General features: G+C 30.4%; 1 long non-coding RNA gene and 1 pseudogene across 1 annotated transcript; one reads left to right on the top strand and one right to left on the bottom strand.

Annotated features, from left to right (window-relative positions):
- The first annotated feature begins 3,932 nt into the window (after positions 1-3,932).
- Positions 3,933-18,029, top strand: LOC129295348 (indole-3-acetaldehyde oxidase-like; annotated as a pseudogene).
- LOC129295349 (uncharacterized) lies at positions 9,277-13,232 on the bottom strand. The gene is made up of 3 exons (XR_008589559.1): positions 12,158-13,232; positions 11,148-11,217; positions 9,277-10,058 (listed from the first exon to the last, which is right to left on the bottom strand). It is a non-coding gene; the product is annotated as an uncharacterized LOC129295349 (long non-coding RNA).
- Positions 18,030-19,172: the final 1,143 nt, after the last annotated feature.

Raw genomic sequence — 19,172 nt, forward strand, 5'->3', positions numbered from 1 at the left:
AAAAATTACAACAACTGTTATAAATAAGGAGTTAATAGAGAAAAGCAATTATTATGATATTCTTTTTTTTTTTTTGCCCACAAGAAGTTGGCTCCGCTAATTGTCTCCTTCAAAAAATAGAAAGAGCAAAGAGTAGACCTCTCATAACTTTTGTACAAGAAAATTATTGATGAGAGTGTGAGTTTGCATATATGAGAGTGTGAGTTTGCATATACACACACACACATATACATATACATATATAATTAATGGCATGTAATATATAAATTGGTTCAAAAGGCAAATAATGACAAAATAAGATGGGGGAAATAATAGTGATAAAGAATAATGATACTATTTCTCTATAAAAAAAATATTTAAAATAAATGAAAATATTTCCAAACGAATTGGCAAAAATTAATATAGTGAAATTTTGATTTGTAACAGCTATTGCTTGCCAGCTGAGAACAGCTATTGCTATTATTACTTTTCACCAAACCATTTAAAGCCCATGCAAGAGGCATCAATAATTTAGATATACAGCCTGGATTGAATAAGTAACCGATTATTTGGGCAAATAATCAATTTCAATAAAAATGTTGGTAATTAATTATTGAAGCCATAATCATGTTTTAAAATAAACTTTAAAAGATTACTTATAAATTTAATTTTATCATTAAAGTATTAATTATTTGTTAAAGTCTCTTACCTGTGAATATTACCCCTTGTTATTATACATATAATTTTCTCATCTCTCACCCTCGTTACCTAGCTTATCTAACTTATCATTATCCATAACATTATCATCAAATATAACTCATATTTGTGATGTCATTAGAGATCACTTATATATTATCATTTTCATTAATTATTGTAAAATTGATGTTTGGTATTTAAGAATTATATATTTTTCTTTTATTAAATTTATTTGAACTTAGATATATTGAGTTATTTATTTATGTAAATTAAAATGTTAATATTAATATAATTTAAATTTCTATAATTAATCAGATATATAAGTTAAATAATATATTTTACTTATTAAATAAAGTTTATCAAATTTAATAATATTAGATACAATTTTATTAATAACTTAATTTTGAAAAGCAATATCTTTTATACTAATTTGCAGAGCTAAAATTAATTATGACTAAATTTTTTAAATATCTTCAATTGTATTAAAATTAATTTAAAAAAATTCAAACAGATTGCGTTATAACATAATCAATTATAATTAAAATTAAAAATATTAATTAATTATACTCAATTAAAATCTAAATGGACTCATAGTAGATATTTCCACATGTTTTTATTGTGGAATGCTTTTTAAAAAGATTTTTTTATTTTTAATATAAAACATTTAATATGATATTATTTATATTTAAACTGGTGAATAACTATAAAAGAATATAATGTAAATTTAAAAATTTAATTACAACTGAAATTAAAAATTTATTTTATTATTAAATAAAGTTAATAATTTAACTATTTTTTTATTTTGGTGAGATAGTATTATAATAAAATCTGAAAAGAGTGGTAGATATATATTTTCTTCATTTAAAAATATAAGGTATTTTTAACTGAATCTCACATTCAATAAAATAGTTACATACTTTTCAATTAACCCTATATTTTTATATTTACATCTATTAAATACCCTACAATAAATATAGAGTCCTTATTAATTAGGATATTTTAAAAAAAATTATACCTCAAAAGATTTATTTTATATTTTTTAATATTTAATTTTTTTAAAAAAAATATTTTATATTTTTAAATAAAAAAAGTATTAGACAATAGATTCAGACAATTAAAAGCAAATGCCCTCCCCCCCCTCCCCCAAAAAACAAAAGTCAAATGAGTTTAACAACCTTGCATCGGAAGTTACGTACGTGGCTTGATATTTTCCTTCCATTTTAGGAAGCAGCTTTCCTTCATTCTTTCCATTTTTGGGGAGAATCTCAAATAAAAAAAAATTGATCGCAACAGTTTAAAATAATAGAAGGTTCAGGAATGTAGCAGCGTTCCGTGCTATTTTTTCTTATCTAGTGATTTTTCTTTTCTTTTCTTCTTCTTCTTCTTGTTTTTTTTTTTTAGGTGTGAAAACTAAGGCTTAATTTGATGGGCATGAATATTTTGGCAATATACAAGCAATATAATTTACCGTATTTTGTGGGTAGCTCTTTAATGAGGAGTGGACTTATCTTGTGCCTCTTGATATATGGCCTGCCTTGGAATTTGCTGATATAATAATTGTCATTTTAAAAAAATAATAGGATAAGTTTAAATTTAAATATATATACTCCCTACGCTCCTTATTATTACAGGGTAATTTGAAAAAGATTTTGAAAAAATTACCGAGAAATCTCACATAAAAGTTTTAATTATTTTAAATTCTCATAAAATATATAATTGTTGTGAAGTCTCAAATCACATATAATGATAACTTAATAAAAGAAAATGACAACTTGATCTTTAAAAGTCTTTTATATATTTTATGAGATCTCTTGATGATAAAAATCTTGACAAGGGATTTGATTTTTTTCAAAGATTTTTAGTACTTAATATAGGATACTTGATGAAATATTAATTATATTTTTAAAACATTATCTCTATTTAAATTTATTAACTATGAAGAGGATGTAATGTAAATTTAAAAAAATTATTTAAATAGGAATAAAATTAAAAATTTATTTTATTTTTAAATAAAATTAATACTAAACAATCTCATTGGTTTCAACGAAGTAGTTAAAGGCACCTTACTAGTTTATAATAAGGATAGGAGAGGTATTATATTTTTCATCTATATACAATTATTGAAGGAAATGTTGATTTTATTGAAAATTTTATTATTTTTTTTGTTCTAATGATTAATTCCAATTCAATCGTTAAATACATAACTTACCTTAAACATGTCAATATGAGTAAAATTTATCATATGTTTTGGTTAATATTGCTTCATTGCATTATTTTTATAAGATGAACATTCATAAGTATTGTCTAATAAAAGAGTCAATGTTTGATAACATAATGAACAAATTTTTATTTTTATTAAAAGAGAGATTCATATTTAGTATTTGTTCTTAAATAAAAAAAATTATCCTCTAACCCAAAAACACCTATGCCAATAAAAAATTCTAAAAAAGCAATATGCATGTGCGGGCAGGCCTCGATCTATATATAGAAATGAGGACACATCACGCACATGTACCGGATGTAGATGGGGATAAGGACACGCGTACTATAGATGGCGATATGTCGATAGAGATTAAGACCACATGTACATACATAAAGAGGGTGCAATAAAGGCAATTTAATTTCAAATAAGAAGAAAAACTTTTGAAATATTACTATAAGATAAAAGATTGAATTGCTATAAGATCACAAGATTAAATTAAAAATAATTTTATAAAAATTAACATATTCTATTTTTTTATTTTATAAACTTGTTAATTAAGGAATGTATAATTATTAATCAATAAATGATGCTTGTTTATAATCTACACTTGTGTCTATCTTATAAATAAGCGTTTTCAAATTTTTGAAGTTGTCTGTTAATAAATAATTTATTGTTAAATGTAATTGAGTATTTATTAAGTAATATGATAATTTGTCAACTAAAAAAATGAGCAAGAATATTAATCGTTTTTTTTTCATCTAAAACTATTTTTAAATCAACTCCATGATTGTGAATTCGTGATATTTTAGAATTTTTGATTATTTTTTAATATTAAATAATTTCTAAAGCGATATCATGATATGCGTGCCAGCAAGTCTCATATCTATTATTAGGTTTCGTGTTCTAACAAAGAGAGGGAGCGTTGGCCCAAAAAGCAAAAAAAAAAAAAAAAAAAAAAAACGAGAGAGAGTGAGACCAGGACAAACAAACATATTCATATAGGGATAAGTAAGTTAGTAAGATCTTCTGCAGAAGACTATTGTTCATCTCTTTGAGCTTTTGCTGGGTTCATCATATATCTGAGAAATGAAGGAGATGACCGGAGGAAGAAGAGCAGAGAGTTTGGCATTTGCAGTGAATGGAGAGAGATTTGAGCTCTCAAGCGTTGACCCGTCAACCACTCTGCTTCAGTTTTTGCGTTCTCAGACTCCATTCAAGAGCGTCAAGCTCGGCTGTGGTGAAGGTCTGTCTCTGAGTTCCTCACTAAGAGTTCTTGATTTATAAACTGGCAATGGTTTTTTTCTTTTTTGTATGGTAATAAACCATTCAAATGCTATTTGGAGTAATGTGAATTTGAGTCTGTGTTTGAGCCTCATTTGGTTTGATAAATTCATAAGCATATCAAGATCTTGTTGATTAAGTTTAAGGGGTTGGTCTTTACTGTAGATTCAAAAATTAAAAGCCATAACAAAAAGATTGACTTTTTGCGATGATAGGTGAAGTAATCATCGCTGAAAGAGAATATTTTGCGATGGCTTTTTAAAATTGCCACTAAAATTAAGTTTTTAGTTTCTATGACGGCAAAGTAAAATTGCCACGACAAGCGGTAACTCGAAAAAGTAAATCTTTTTTTTATTTTTCGTTTAGTGTATTATTAAAATTTTGTTGTATTATTGTAATTTTATGATGAAATGATAAAAAATGTAATAATTTTTTGTTTTTATATATTTTATGCTTGAATTGGTACTTTATTAATGACACTATTTTGATCCCAATAAAGTTTAAAAACGTTTTTTTTTCTGTTGACTAATTTTAATATTAACATTTCTCTGTGATTCCATATTTTAGACTAACTGTATATTTGATTTTAATGCTATTTTATTTTTAGAATATATACCTATTAGATATAATTTATTTATTTCATCAACTTTATTTACTATTGAATGCACTTTAAAATTAATGATACATCTATATAGCGATATCATATATATAGAAAAAAAGGCATAAAATTCAACTATTATATTATTGGTGTAACTACACACATCTTATTAGCTTATTTCTGTAGAGTTGCTAGCATATTGATAAAAACCTATGAAGCAATGAATTTGTCATACAAATTTCTAATTTGAACAATTGGTCTACACATCTAATTTGGTGGAATGCTAAATTGTAGTAATGAGCCTTTATTTTCAAAGATTTTTGATGATAAATGATAGTTTAATTGATAATACCACTTGTCTATATTATAAAACAATAAATAGTAAATAATCTGTTAACAATTTTAATGAAGGAAAATATAAAATATTTTCATTTTAACTATTCATACTGCTTGTTTACATGATTGTGTGTTGATATTTACCCAATAATGTCTTTAATTTTTTACTTATTTATTTATATTCTATAATATTATTTCATTCTAATCTCATGTGGGTATGTGTGTAATATTATTCTCTATTAAATCCTATTTTATAAAAATTAAATTAATTATATATTATATTATTAAGAATTTAAAGATAAAATTTAATTTTTATTTTATGTTAATATTAAATTAATAATTATAGTATTTTTCTATTATTAATATTAAATTTATTATATTTATATTTCATTTTAAGCAAAATGAATATTATAAATATTATATGTTTTATGAAATAGAATTTGGATGGCATGGCAGTATTCATCGGTGTTGAAGGAACACTTTGGCGGTGATATTGAAGTGACCGGTGATATTAAGTTATCATCAATTTTCTAATGCGTTTTCTTTTTATTTTTGTTGGCAGCATTTGCCGCCACTTAACGTATAGTTTTTGACAGTTGTTGATTTCAATCAACATTGAAATCTAAAAAGAAAGTCAATTACTTTTAATAGTAAGAGTGTTGATCTTTTCCTTAAGGTAGTCCAGCCATCCCTTCTATCACTAGTATTGATAGAACTTTCCTATTACCTTGGATTTTTCAATGGCTAATTTAGAGACTTTGTTGATCGATATGAATGTGGAGAATGATCTCTGGTTTATTTAGATTTCAATGTTTCGATTGTCATAGATGTACTACTAACTAGTGCTTGTAAACTCATGAGGTCAAGTTTTAATTGTAATTATTATTGTTGTTGTTTTGTTATACAATAATATGATTATAACTTATTTGACTTGACTTTGAACAAAATTCTTGAGTTGATGGCTAGTGTGGTTGGAATTAGCTTTGTAATTGATTGTAATTGATTATGTGACAATTAACTTTGTTTGGATGAAATTAAGATATTCAGTTTCCACAATGCATACGTGTTTTATGACACAAACATGCACATGTCACATGTGCATGCACATGCACACATGTGCGCAGATAACACCCACATGCATGCAAATACACTTATTGTTGACAGAATTTCTATTGTTATTTATTTATTTATGAAAAATTAAATATTTGAAAGTTACTATACTTCTTTTCATTAAACGTTAATTTAGCTTCTAAGAAGCAGAATAGATATCCTTTGTTGTTTTCAATTATGGGTTGACTATACGGTTAGCTTTCTCCTTCATTTTATAATGGAGGACGCACACTTACACTTACTGTAGTAATGTATATGCTATGATTTGAAATTATTGATGGAGTTTCAATTTATTTATTGTGTACACGTACACATTTTTTTAATTTGTTGTAGTGTGCACGCCATGATTTGAAATTGTTGATGGAGTTTCCACCTATCAATTTATGGAATATTTGAAAGTTTTGCTATGATTCTTTTCATTGAAAATCTAATTCTAAGAAATTAAACAAATATGATACACTACTCGTTGTTTTCAATTATTTGTTGACTTTAAGGTTAAGTTCACACACACATGCACGCACATACACGTACCCTTATGAAGGTTGATTAAAGTAAATTTGCACTAGCGCGGGAACACAAACGTACGTTTCTTAAGTTTAAAGCCATTTCTTTTTGGTCCTAAAATTTCTTTAGCTTCTCCTTCACGGTTCAATCTATATGGTTTGCAGGTGGATGTGGCGCTTGTCTTGTTTTAATATCCAAATATAATCATGTGTTGAACCAAGTTGAGGATTTCACAGCAAGTTTCTTGTCTGACGCTACTCTGCAGCGTACATGGATGTTCCATAACTACAAGTGAAGGTCTTGGAAACAGTAAAGATGGCTTCCATCCGATTCATGAAAGAATTGCAGGGTTCCATGCTTCTCAATGTGGATTTTGCACTCCTGGAATGTGTGTCTCTCTTTATGGAACTCTTGTCAATGCTGACAAAACACATCGTCCTGAGCCTCTTTCAGTGTTCTCAAAAGCCACAGCTGTTGAGGCTGAGAGGGCCATTGCTGGAAATCTTTGTCGTTGTACTGGATATCGACCACTTTCTGATGCTTGCAAGAGTTTTGGTGCTGATGTTGATTTAGAGGATCTAGGGTTAAACTCTTTTTGGAGAAAAGGAGAAAGTGATGATTTGAAGATAAGTAGGTTGCCTAAATATGATCGTCACCACAAAAAGAGTAAATATCCTGAATTTTTGAAGGAGATCAACCCTGATCTGTTCATGTCTTCTGAAAGACATAGTTGGCTCAGCCCCACAAGCCTAAAGGAGCTCCAAGGCTTATTGGAATCAAACAATCATGTTGGAACCAAGATAAAGCTTGTTGTCAGTAATACAGGAATGGGTTATTACAAAGATACAGGAAGCTATGACAAATATATTAATCTGAAGGGAATTTCTGAGCTCTCAAAGATAAAAAGGGATCTGACAGGGATCGAAATTGGAGCAACCGTGACTATATTCAAGGCTATTGAAGCTTTAAAGCCAAAGAGAAAATGTGACCCTCTCTCGGACTTTGATATGATACTTGAAAAACTTGCTGATCACATGAGCAAAATAGCCTCAGGGTTTATAAGGAACACAGCCAGTGTAGGTGGCAATCTGGTGATGGCACAGAAGAATCATTTTCCTTCTGATTTAGCAACAATACTCCTTGCTGTGGACACAATGGTTCATATACTGAATGGTATAAAATTTGAATGGCTTCCACTGCAAGAATTTCTGGAAAGGCCGCCAATAGGATTGGAAAGTGTGATTTTAAGTATTAAAATTCCAAGTTGGGAATCCAATAAAAGTAATCCTAAAAAGCACACGAGGAAAATTCTCTTTGAAACTTTTCGAGCTGCTCCTCGACCGCTTGGAAATGCGCTGTCTTATTTGAACGCAGCTTTCTTGGTTGAGGTTTCTCCAGGAAAAGATTCCGAAGAGAGTGTGATAGATAATTGCAGGCTTTGTTTTGGAGCTTATGGTACAAAACATGCAATAAGAGCAAGCAAAGTTGAGGAGCTACTGGTAGGAAGGATATTAAGTGCCAGTATTGTATATGAAGCTATTAACTTGCTTCCAACTGTCGTTGTACCTGAAGAAGGAACTTCAAGCACCGCTTATCGATTAAGCTTGGCGGCTGGTTTTCTCTATAAGTTCTTGAGCCCTTTGATTGATCATTCCGATGAAAAATTAGGTTGTCACTCAAATTCATACACTAGTTCGTCAATCATTAGGGCTTTTAACATAGAAGAGAATAAGGGGCCAGTTCATCATGATAAATCTCCTACTTATCTATCATCTGGAAAGCAAGAGATTCAAGTCGATGAGGAGCATCACCCTATTGGCGAGCCAATAATAAAATCAGGGGCAACGTTACAGGCTTCAGGTTTGCTTAGTACATTGAAGTTAGAAAATCATCGGACAACCTCTTTTCCTCCCATATTCATGGCATTTGAAAGTAAAAAGAAATGTTTTAACAAAAAATTATTCATTTCCTTTTGCAAAAACTTCTATTCTATCTTTGACCCCTAACCATTTCATCACAGTAAAAATATATTTTCATTCCAGGACTTCTTGCAGCATGCAATTTTAAACACGATATATCATTGATTACATGATTCAGCTACAAGTAAAACTAATTAATGTTTTAAACATCTCAATTTGATCTCTTAGTTTGAACCAATATTCATATGAATTCTTTAATTAGTTATCATTTATTTGAAGTATAGAATACCGCTAGTGATTCATGTTTCCTAGACTTCTTATTGGAAGGAACTTTTGCATACACATTCTTGGTTCCTACAGACGTATAGTTCACCTTCAATGCTTCATCTAGTCTTTATCTAGTAGACTAAGCTCATTTTTCTCATTTTTGATGTCTCTTAACAGTATGTGTTAGAATATGATTTTATTAAGAAGTACATATTTTACAATTAAATCATAGGTGAGGCTGTGTTTGTGGATGATATTCCTTCACCAACAAATTGCCTACATGGAGCATATATTTATAGTACTAAACCTCTAGCAAGGGTAAAAAGCATAAAGCTCCAGCAACAAGATGGAGTGAGGGCAATCATTTCAAGTAAAGACATTCCTGATGGTGGGGAAAATGCTGGTTCTGTGTCTCCGTACGGTGTTGGTGAACCTTTATTTGCAGAAGAGATTGTTAAATGTTTTGGTGATCGTGTTGCCTTTGTGGTAGGTGCATGACTCCCTCATTTTTCCTCTTTTTTGGTGTTAAGATAATAGCTATATGAATAGTCATCAACTCCTTGTAAAGGGTAGAAGAATGGGACCGATTATGGGACATACAATGCATTGCAAATCTATAATCATTACACTTCAACCGCTGAAAGGAAGATAGTTTTTTGATCTTGTTTATACGTTATTTCTAATATGTTTTAAGAAAATTAAAGAAAATTTTAAAACTCATTAATTCTATACTTTTTTTGTATCAAACCTCTCTAAACCTTCCCTAGAGGGAAGGGGGATCCCACACACATCCATCACTCACTCACCACCCAGCACACGGCACACAACCTGTCACACCCCAAAAATTAGGTGTGATCGGCACGGGATATGGGCACAACACTCATATCCCTTAAGCCGTGATCGGAGAAACTCTAAAATTAATACGTTAAACACACTAATAGAGTAGTTAGAAATTATTACAATATTAAATCAGATATCTAATCTTAAAAGAAATGTAAGGATCCTACCTGTAGTCTACGTGGAGCATCTAAGGCCAGACACCAACGTAGGTATAAAGTTCAAATTTTTTCATCAATTTAGGATTTGACAAAAATAATTCTTCAGCTTCAATTCAGCAATAACACTCCTCAGTGGATATCTCGAGTCACGAGTTCAACCATACCATCTGAGATCAAAATATCTTTTCCAGTGAATAACGTCCCAACAAAGAATAATAGAACATAAATAAAATAAAAGTTTGAAATAATTTTGTAAGTTAAATGGACAAAGTTTTCGTAAAAATTCTATAAACTTCGTAATAAAATGGCTCTATGAATTTTCAATAAAATCTCAAATCATTGAACTATCATAGAAATGATAATATTACTTGATTTCAAGAAAGCACATAAATGAAATATATATTTATAAACAAATTACTAAATAAAAACCAATAGAATATGAAATCTTCAAACGATTGGATTCATAAATATAGGGACTTATCAGAACAATTAACAAACGTGGATACACAATCCACGAGGGTAACTAACCAAACGCGGCTTATGCCACGAAAACAAACGTGGACACACAGTCCACGAGGGTAAGTAATCAAACGTGGCCGAAGCCACGAAACAAACGTAAACACACAGTCCACGAGAGTCATGCTAACCAAACGCGGCTTAAAGCCACGAAACAAACGTGAGTACGATGCTCACGAATAACCACCCCTCCGTTCCACGTGCGTTGGCCATCGCACGGGACTAGCACCTCCTATAAACACCCTGCTAGCTAGGTGTACCATGGCGCGCCAAGGGCTAACGGAACTGCCGTTAGCAATCAGTGTTCTGTACAAAGTCCCCTTTTAAAACCATTTTCAAACATGCGAGGAAATCATCACTTTCAAAACACAGTTCCCATTCTCAAAATCAAACTCGCATGAATACTTTTAAGCATTAAAACTTTCCAAAATCAAATTTCATATCCAATGCTCGTGCTTGTATTTATTGAAAAAAAAATTCAACTTCAAACTCGCATGAGTCATTCTCTGTATCATTCCAATATTTGATAAAATAAAAATCTCATAATCAAAGTTCAAACTTGATTTAATTGGTCAAATAACATTTCAAATTTGGTAAAGCTAATTTCTCAAAATAAAGTAATGTTAATCAACAAATATTCAATAATCACATTAATGCTATTAAAATGATTTCCAGAAAAATGGAATATTTTAGTAAAGAAAATTTAAAAAAAAAAATCAGTTGGGACGCTATCCACTTACCTGACAAGTTCTCAAACGTAAAACTTACTTCTACTTGGCACTCTTGCGTCAATGCTTGATCTCTAAGTTCCTAATATCCAATTAATATCATTATCATTTTCTTATACATGATTGATCATTCAAAATCTTCAGTCCAAAAATGATTAAAAATAAAAGATAAAACCTTCAACTTCAAACTTCCTCAGACATCACACCAAACACTTCACAATATTTCAAAGATGAATATATATAAATAATTTAGTCTTGAATTACCAACAAAGTCCCTTTTTCTAAAATCTCTAATTTCAAATCTTCCACTGTGAAAAATAAGTGTCTTCCATATTTATAACTTTTTACTAAAACACCAAATGCACATAAATTCCAAATCCCTCCATAAGGCTTTTGAACATTCAAATATTTTGTCGAACAATTTCTTATATCTACATTATATTTGTGAGCAAATTTCTATAAAATACCAAACTCAATTCACAAGTCAACAGCATCCAACCCACTTAGATCTCTCAAGGAATTCAACGAAATTTTATAAAATACACAATCAAGCAAATCCATCTCGCTAGTCATTTTATCAAGCATCTCATGGGCACCATTCAACAAGATTCAAGTTTAAGTTCTTCTATCCAAATCTTATCTTAACTAATTCTTTAACATCAACCAATTTAACTCAAAAATTCTAACCTATATTTATCATAATCTTGCTCTCAGCACAAAAGTTTCAGCTTAAACTCTTCTCTCCTTCTCTCTCTTTTTCTCAACAGTCACGAACAGCAGCAGCCGAAATTCAAGAGAAAATTGGCAACTTCAATTCTATCACATCTTACACTTACACGCAAAGATTTTTTTTTTTTTTTTCAACGAAAATAGGAAATCGTGGTTCCTCGCCTCAATAGAAACAACAGAACAGAGCAGCAAAAAGGAGAGGAATGTTTGAATCCAAGCTAAAACACAATAGAAAAGAGAGATGACACATCAAATTTGAAAGGAGACGAGGAAAAAAAAACCTGGAGCTCAACCTGTCACAGCAGCTCGAACAGAGGGAGGAGAGGAGAGGAGTTCACAATAAAGAAAAACAGGGGAGGAAGAAGCCCAATGAGAACGCGCGCCACAGCACTGTCAAAGGAAGGGGTTTCAGTGTTTTTCTCCAGTCACCAGCAGCGGACGGCGAGAAGGAAGAAGAGTCTTAAATGCTAACAGAGGAAGAGCTTCAACAGAGCTTCCATGGTCTTCAGCAGCGACGAACGGTAAGGAAAATGAAAGGGAAGAGAGAGACTTGAACATTCACATCATCACTCGCACAGAGGAAGGAGAAGGACGTTGATGATCTGACAAGCAGTGACGGATGAAGCTCTGGCACACTCTCACTTGATGACGCCGAAGACGGAGGAAGATGAAGAAGGAAAGAAAATCAAAGAACTGCTTTTTTCTCTCCGATGCTGACCGAGAAAGGGAAGGCAAATTTTTTAAATCATGAAAAGGAAAATTACAATAACCTCCTTAGATATTTTTGTTGAGTTACCATGGAAACAAGGGCACATGTGTAATTTCTTACCCTTTCATTACCTTCCGACTTTCGAATGGCGGTGCAGGAACAAAAAATCTGACACTAATACTTAATTGAAAAAAATTACAAAACAGGCACGATGAAAATTACAAGAAAAGACATAAAATTTTACTATAATTTAAAATAAAATAAAAAATCAATTTTTTACCGAATAGAATTCAAACTCTAAAGCTTTAAGGAAGTCATTAACATAATTTTATTAAGTTATCTCTCTCCACTTGCTATAAAATTAATTTAAATAAAATATCACTTAAAAAAATTATTAATTTATATATTTATTTATTTTTTTAAATTTAGGATCATTACACAACCTACACAATGACCCGCCTAACCTAACAAATTTTTAATCACCACCCATTTTTGGACCTACGGGAGATAGAACCTAGAACTCTTTGTATCAAGAGAGAGGTTTCATTAATTCTATCTAAAATTTTAATAAGTTTTCAAATTTTCTTTATTTAATATACATAATTTAATAACATGTTTTCTCTCTCACCAGCATTAAATGGAGGGTAAATGAAAAAAATTGTGATAAAATTTTAATGATATAACTTCTAAATAGTTTTGACAATAAAAAAACTTCTAAAAAGGACCGGAGGGAGTATACTGTTTTACTTATTATTGCTTCATGAATTTCTTTAGGTTGCGGATACTCAGAAACTAGCAGATATGGCTGCAAACTCTACAGTTGTTGAGTATGATTTCAAGAATCTCGAACCACCTATTCTATCCATGGAAGAGGCTGTTGAAAGATCTAGTCTTTTTGAAATTCCTTCTACGTCATATCCACAAGAAGTTGGTGATATATCAGAAGGAATGACAGAAGCAGATCACAAGATCCTTTCTGCTGAGGTGCATGGAATATATTTATCTTTGGTGTCCATATTTTGAATATTTTGAAAATTTTTGGGTATTAATTTCTTTGAATAATTTAAAATCTAGATTAAACTTGGGTCCCAATACTATTTCTACATGAAGACACAAACTGCACTTGCTATACCAGATGAAGACAATTGCTTAGTAGTTTACACTTCATGTCAAGGGCCAGAGTATGCACAGTCTGTCATTGCAAAATGCCTAAATATTCGTGAGCATAATGTTCGTGTAATCACAAGAAGGGTTGGTGGTGGTTATGGTGGAAAGTTCACAAAAGCCTTTCCTGTAAGTATCTGATTTTATATCATTATTTTTTATGTTCTTTCTACATTATAATTATATGTATATATATATATCCAAAATATGTTCATCCCAATCATATGTTTCATTGTTAAAAGCTGGCAAAATATATGATTTTCTTTATAACAACTAACTAGAAATTGTGCATGATGTAGAAAGAGATGGAAGATATTTTTTTTAAAGAAAAATAATTCTAACATATCAGGTTACAATAGAATTGTATCAGTAGTTCAGCACAAGAAAATGGATATTATATGAATAGTGCTCATGATTGTTTAGTGTAAGTACTTACAATTAAATCTTTCAGATTGCTACGACATGTGCACTTGCAGCGCATAAATTACGACGCCCTGTCAGAATGTATATGAATCGTAAGACGGACATGATAATGGCTGGAGGAAGGCATCCTATGAAGATAACATACAATGTTGGATTTAAAAGTAATGGAAAGATCACTGCTTTAGAACTCAAGATACTGATAGATCAAGGGATATATCCTGATCTATATGCATATGTTCCAACTACCATAGTTAATGCGCTTAAAAAGTATGATTGGGGTGCTCTGTCTTTTGATATAAAAATATGCAAGACTAATCTTCCTAGTAGATCTATAATGAGAGCCCCTGGGGATGTTGAAGGATCATATATTGCTGAAGCCATAATAGAACATGTGGCATCTACACTTTCAATAGATGTAGATTCTGTGAGAAGCATTAATTTCCACACATACAAAAGTCTTTGCACTTTTTACAACGATGCTGCAGGTGAACCTCTTGAATATAACCTAGTTTCTATATGGAATAAATTAGCTGTTTCTGCAAGGTATGACCAGAGGAGAGAAACTGTGAAAGAGTTCAATAGGAATAACATTTGGAAAAAGAGAGGTATATCTCGTGTGCCTGTTGTGTATGAACTAAGTGGAAGGCCGTCACCAGGAAGAACAAGTATTTTAAAGGATGGGTCTATTGTTGTTGAAGTTGGAGGGATTGAAGTAGGTCAAGGTCTGTGGACAAAGGTGAAGCAAATGGCTGCATATGCTCTTAGTTCAATCCAATGTGAGGGATCGCAAGACCTCTTGGATAAAATACGTGTCATACAATCTGATTCATTGAGCATGATTCAAGGAGGATATTCTGCCGGTAGTACTACATCAGAGTCAAGCTGTGAAGCAGTTAGGCTTAGTTGCAATGTCTTGGTTGGGAGATTAATGCCTTTCAACGAAAAGTTGCAGAAGGAAATGGGTTCTGTCAATTGGGAGACACTTATTTCCCAGGTGTGTGTGTTTTGGAAAGGTCAAATCATCCTTTTTTCACCCACTTGATATTTTGACAATAATGTGCAGAGGAGCTTTTTGACATGCATGTGTTAACTGTCCATATATTCTTTACATTGCTAAGTTTGTTTAGACTACGCTTTTATGCATGCTATGAAGGAAATAAATAAATTCTTCATGTTATAGAGAAGCGTGCACTATAGTAACAACCCAATCCCTTAATCACTTATTTATGAGTCTCATGGCTTCCACGGAATTTATATAAGACTTATTTTCATTTTCAAAAGCTATACAAATTCCAAGAACATTATCTAACTACCATGTAATCAACAACAATGTGTCCTTCTGCAGGCACACTCCCAAGCTGTGAACTTATCAGCAACTTCATTTTATAACCCTGGCAATACCACCAACAGTTACCTCAATTATGGTGTTGCAGTGAGCGAGGTAAGTTTATTTCTTATCCAATTTCTTATTCAGAGAAAAGGCATTTTTCAAAGCTCATGAATGGTTATCTTTCTCAAATGTATTTGAAATTATGGGAAAAGTCAAAGTCATATTGTTGCATCATATCATCAATAATTGTTAGCTAATGGTCAAAGAATATTCTGCAGGTGGAAATAGATCTTATAACAGGAGAAACGATTGTTTTGCAAACGGATATTATATATGATTGTGGAAAGAGTCTCAACCCTGCTGTAGATTTAGGACAGGTAGGTCAGCTAATAATTCTATTCACTATACTCTCTATTTCAATTATATAATTTTCATTTAAACTAGTGTACAAAAATCATTCAATTAAAGATTGTTTAAAATCTATAAATATGCCACACTATTTAAACTATAAACAATGCAACTCATCTCAGACTCAATATTATGCATGGAAACATGTCAAGTTAAAAAGAAATATTAAATAGCTTATATTTTTTAAAAAATTAAATGCATTCACTAAAATTTATTTACTTTTTTCATGTCAAGATACATTTGTACTAAGTGAAATGCTATTTAAACAAAAGACCAAATGAGTTTATTTTGAACTAAACTATCTGTCTTCCAAAAATTGCAATTTCCCATTATTAGTTCAGTTCTACTAGTTTAGTTAAATTATAGTGTTCAATTGTCCAACTATCTCATTCGTGGACTAAATTAGCATTTTTTATTCCATAAGTATAGTTATAATTAGTTTAGTTCTACTAGTTAATGATATATAAATATAGAAAGTTAACAATGTACACTAGTGAGAAATGAAGTTAATTTTGGGCTTTGGGCAAATGCATGATGCACATGTCATTTAGAAGTTGAGGGACCAGTATAAGAAAACAAACTTAGATATATGCCAGATTATGAGTTTTTCTTATGCTGATAAAATTGAAAGTTATTAGATTTTGAAATTGCTCAATTTGACACAATCATTTATGCTTGTTGCAGATTGAAGGATCATTTATGCAAGGATTAGGGTTTTTTCATGCTTGAAGAATATGAAACAAATCATGAAGGATTAGTCTTGCAAGATGGAACATGGAATTACAAAATCCCTTCATTAGACACTATACCTAAACAGCTCAATGTTGAAATTGTCAATAGTGGATATCACAAGCATCGTGTTCTCTCTTCAAAGGGTATGCCTTTTTAGTAGTTCAAATATTTGTTGATGTTCAAATTCATTAGCTTCATAGATTCTCAACTGAAAAAATCTGAGTTCAAGTTGTCAGTCATCATTTTGTTAAATGAATCAATAATTCTCAGAACAAGTATATATATTAAGATTAATCGAACACCATAATTCCATAGAAGATATGAAGTCTCTAGTTACTAAACATTTGATGGTGCATATTGTAAAGTGGCCTGGCAAGGAGAGAACCTCCTTATAAATGTTCAGAGAAATCGATGCATCTCTATCCAAAGGTGAGACCAGAAGAACTGATTATAAATGTTTAACTTGAGCCACGCATTTGCCTAATATCTTTTAAAGAGAATTACAGTTAGGTCTCACATGAGAGAATTAATTATTGCAAGATCCAATGATAGGTTAGTTGTTAATACAGTTTAATTCAGTTATCAATGTAGTTTAGTTCAGTTGTCAATGGACCTTGCGATAATTAATTCCCCCATGTGGGACTTAACTGTAATTCTCCCTAAATATTTTAGTTATCCCTTACAACTATTCTCTAGTTTTATTGTCAAGATTGAATAGTGCGTTTATCAAATTGCTTTGTTACTAAACTCTCCTCAAGAATTTAATAAATAAAGCAAGGCGTGGGTCAAGCTTCTCTTCAAGTTTTTTTTTTTTTTCCTTTGCTTGTTCAAGTGAACACAATATCGTCCTCCTCTGTGTATACTCCTGGACATGTCTGGATCATTTCACCAATATACTAGCATGAGAATTCTTATGCTAAATGATACTTCAAATTTTGTTTTTGCAGCTTCCGGTGAGCCACCACTACTTCTAGCAACTACGGTTCACTGCGCTATTAGAGGAGCTATCAAGGAGGCTAGAAAACAGCATCATTCATGGAGAAACTCAGATGAAATTGATAAACCATTCCAATTGGATGTGCCAGCAACCATGCCTGTGGTGAAGGAATTTTGTGGATTGGACATTGTGGAAACATACTTGAAATGGAAAATGGGCAAAATGTGTGAAGGTTCTCAACATCTTCGGAAATAGATTGGTGTGGATTTCATGTTTGGATGAGGAGGAAATGTGTACTGGTTTTTCGAAGTTTTATGTGTGTCATATTTTCGTTTTATTTTAAATTATATATTTTGGAAAAAAAAATTGTTTGCTCCCCTCTGGTGTTTTCAAAATAATTTCATATCTTCGGATATTAATGTAGCTGGATAATCGAAGATATTATAGGGAGTACTCCTTTTTCTTTGCTGCTTGTAAATTTGGTGTTTTATGTAGCAGTTGAGACATTATACATAAGGAGAATTTCAAAACATGAACAGAGATGTAACATTATTACAGGCATAAATGCAAAAGTCAACAATTTTATTGATAAATTTAAAATTTAAAATAAGCAGTTAATTAAAAGTTTTTGATATTTAATTTTTTTCAATGAGATTTTAATTTTTTACCATTAAATAAAAATATTATTTAAAATAAGACTAAATCAGAGTTATAGAGTATATGAAAATATGAAATATCAATTGTTTGGAAAATATTAAAAAAAACAAAAAATATCATTTTATAAATTATAGGTTGTTCACCATAGCCAATAATGCATTCAACATGATAGACCATACTAAAGCTAATTTAATTTACATAATAATCAACATTTTATATATAAATGAGGGGGTAATTTACTCGAAATTTTAAAATTCAAGATTCAAGATGCTATTTATATAATAGTTTAAGGTCTGTGGCATTAATTAATTGAGGCCCACGGTGAACAATAATAGCATTAAAAAATTAATGTCAGGGTTTAATATGCTACAAAATTAAAAATTTAATATCTATTTTACACATTTTAAGAATTAAAAACTTAGAATGTTTTTCAAGCAAAAAATTTATAATCTATTTGCTCATTAACATTTTTATTTATTTGTTTACATAAAATTGGCCCCACCAGCCAACCATCACGCGCACAGTGGGTGAGGATAGGATAAGCAGTTACATTTATGTACTAACTGTTTAATCCTTCTTTCGGTTAAAAAAAAAAAAAAATAAAACTCCTGCTTCGTTGTAAAGTTGGTATCAAAAAATAAGGTCTGTTTAAAATTATTTTATTTTATTATTATAAAAATTAATATTTTATAAAATATTTTTTTAAAAAAATATTTATTTTTTAGAACAATAATTTCAAAACACTTAAAAATTATTTTTATTTTTATTTTTTAAAATAATATTTTATTTTTTATTTTTTAAAATAATTTTTAAAAACACATTATGAAATAAATTTTTTTATTTTTTTATTTTAAAAATAAAAAATTATTTTTAAAATAAATTATCAAACAAGCTCTTCAAAATATTTTGTATTGTTGTAAGCTGGCATCGATATCAGATTGGCAGGTC

Source organism: Prosopis cineraria, unplaced genomic scaffold (assembly GCF_029017545.1).
Source record: "Prosopis cineraria cultivar Desert tree isolate PC_DT_omini unplaced genomic scaffold, ASM2901754v1 PC93, whole genome shotgun sequence".
In the NCBI taxonomy this organism is placed as follows: Eukaryota; Viridiplantae; Streptophyta; class Magnoliopsida; order Fabales; family Fabaceae; genus Prosopis; species Prosopis cineraria.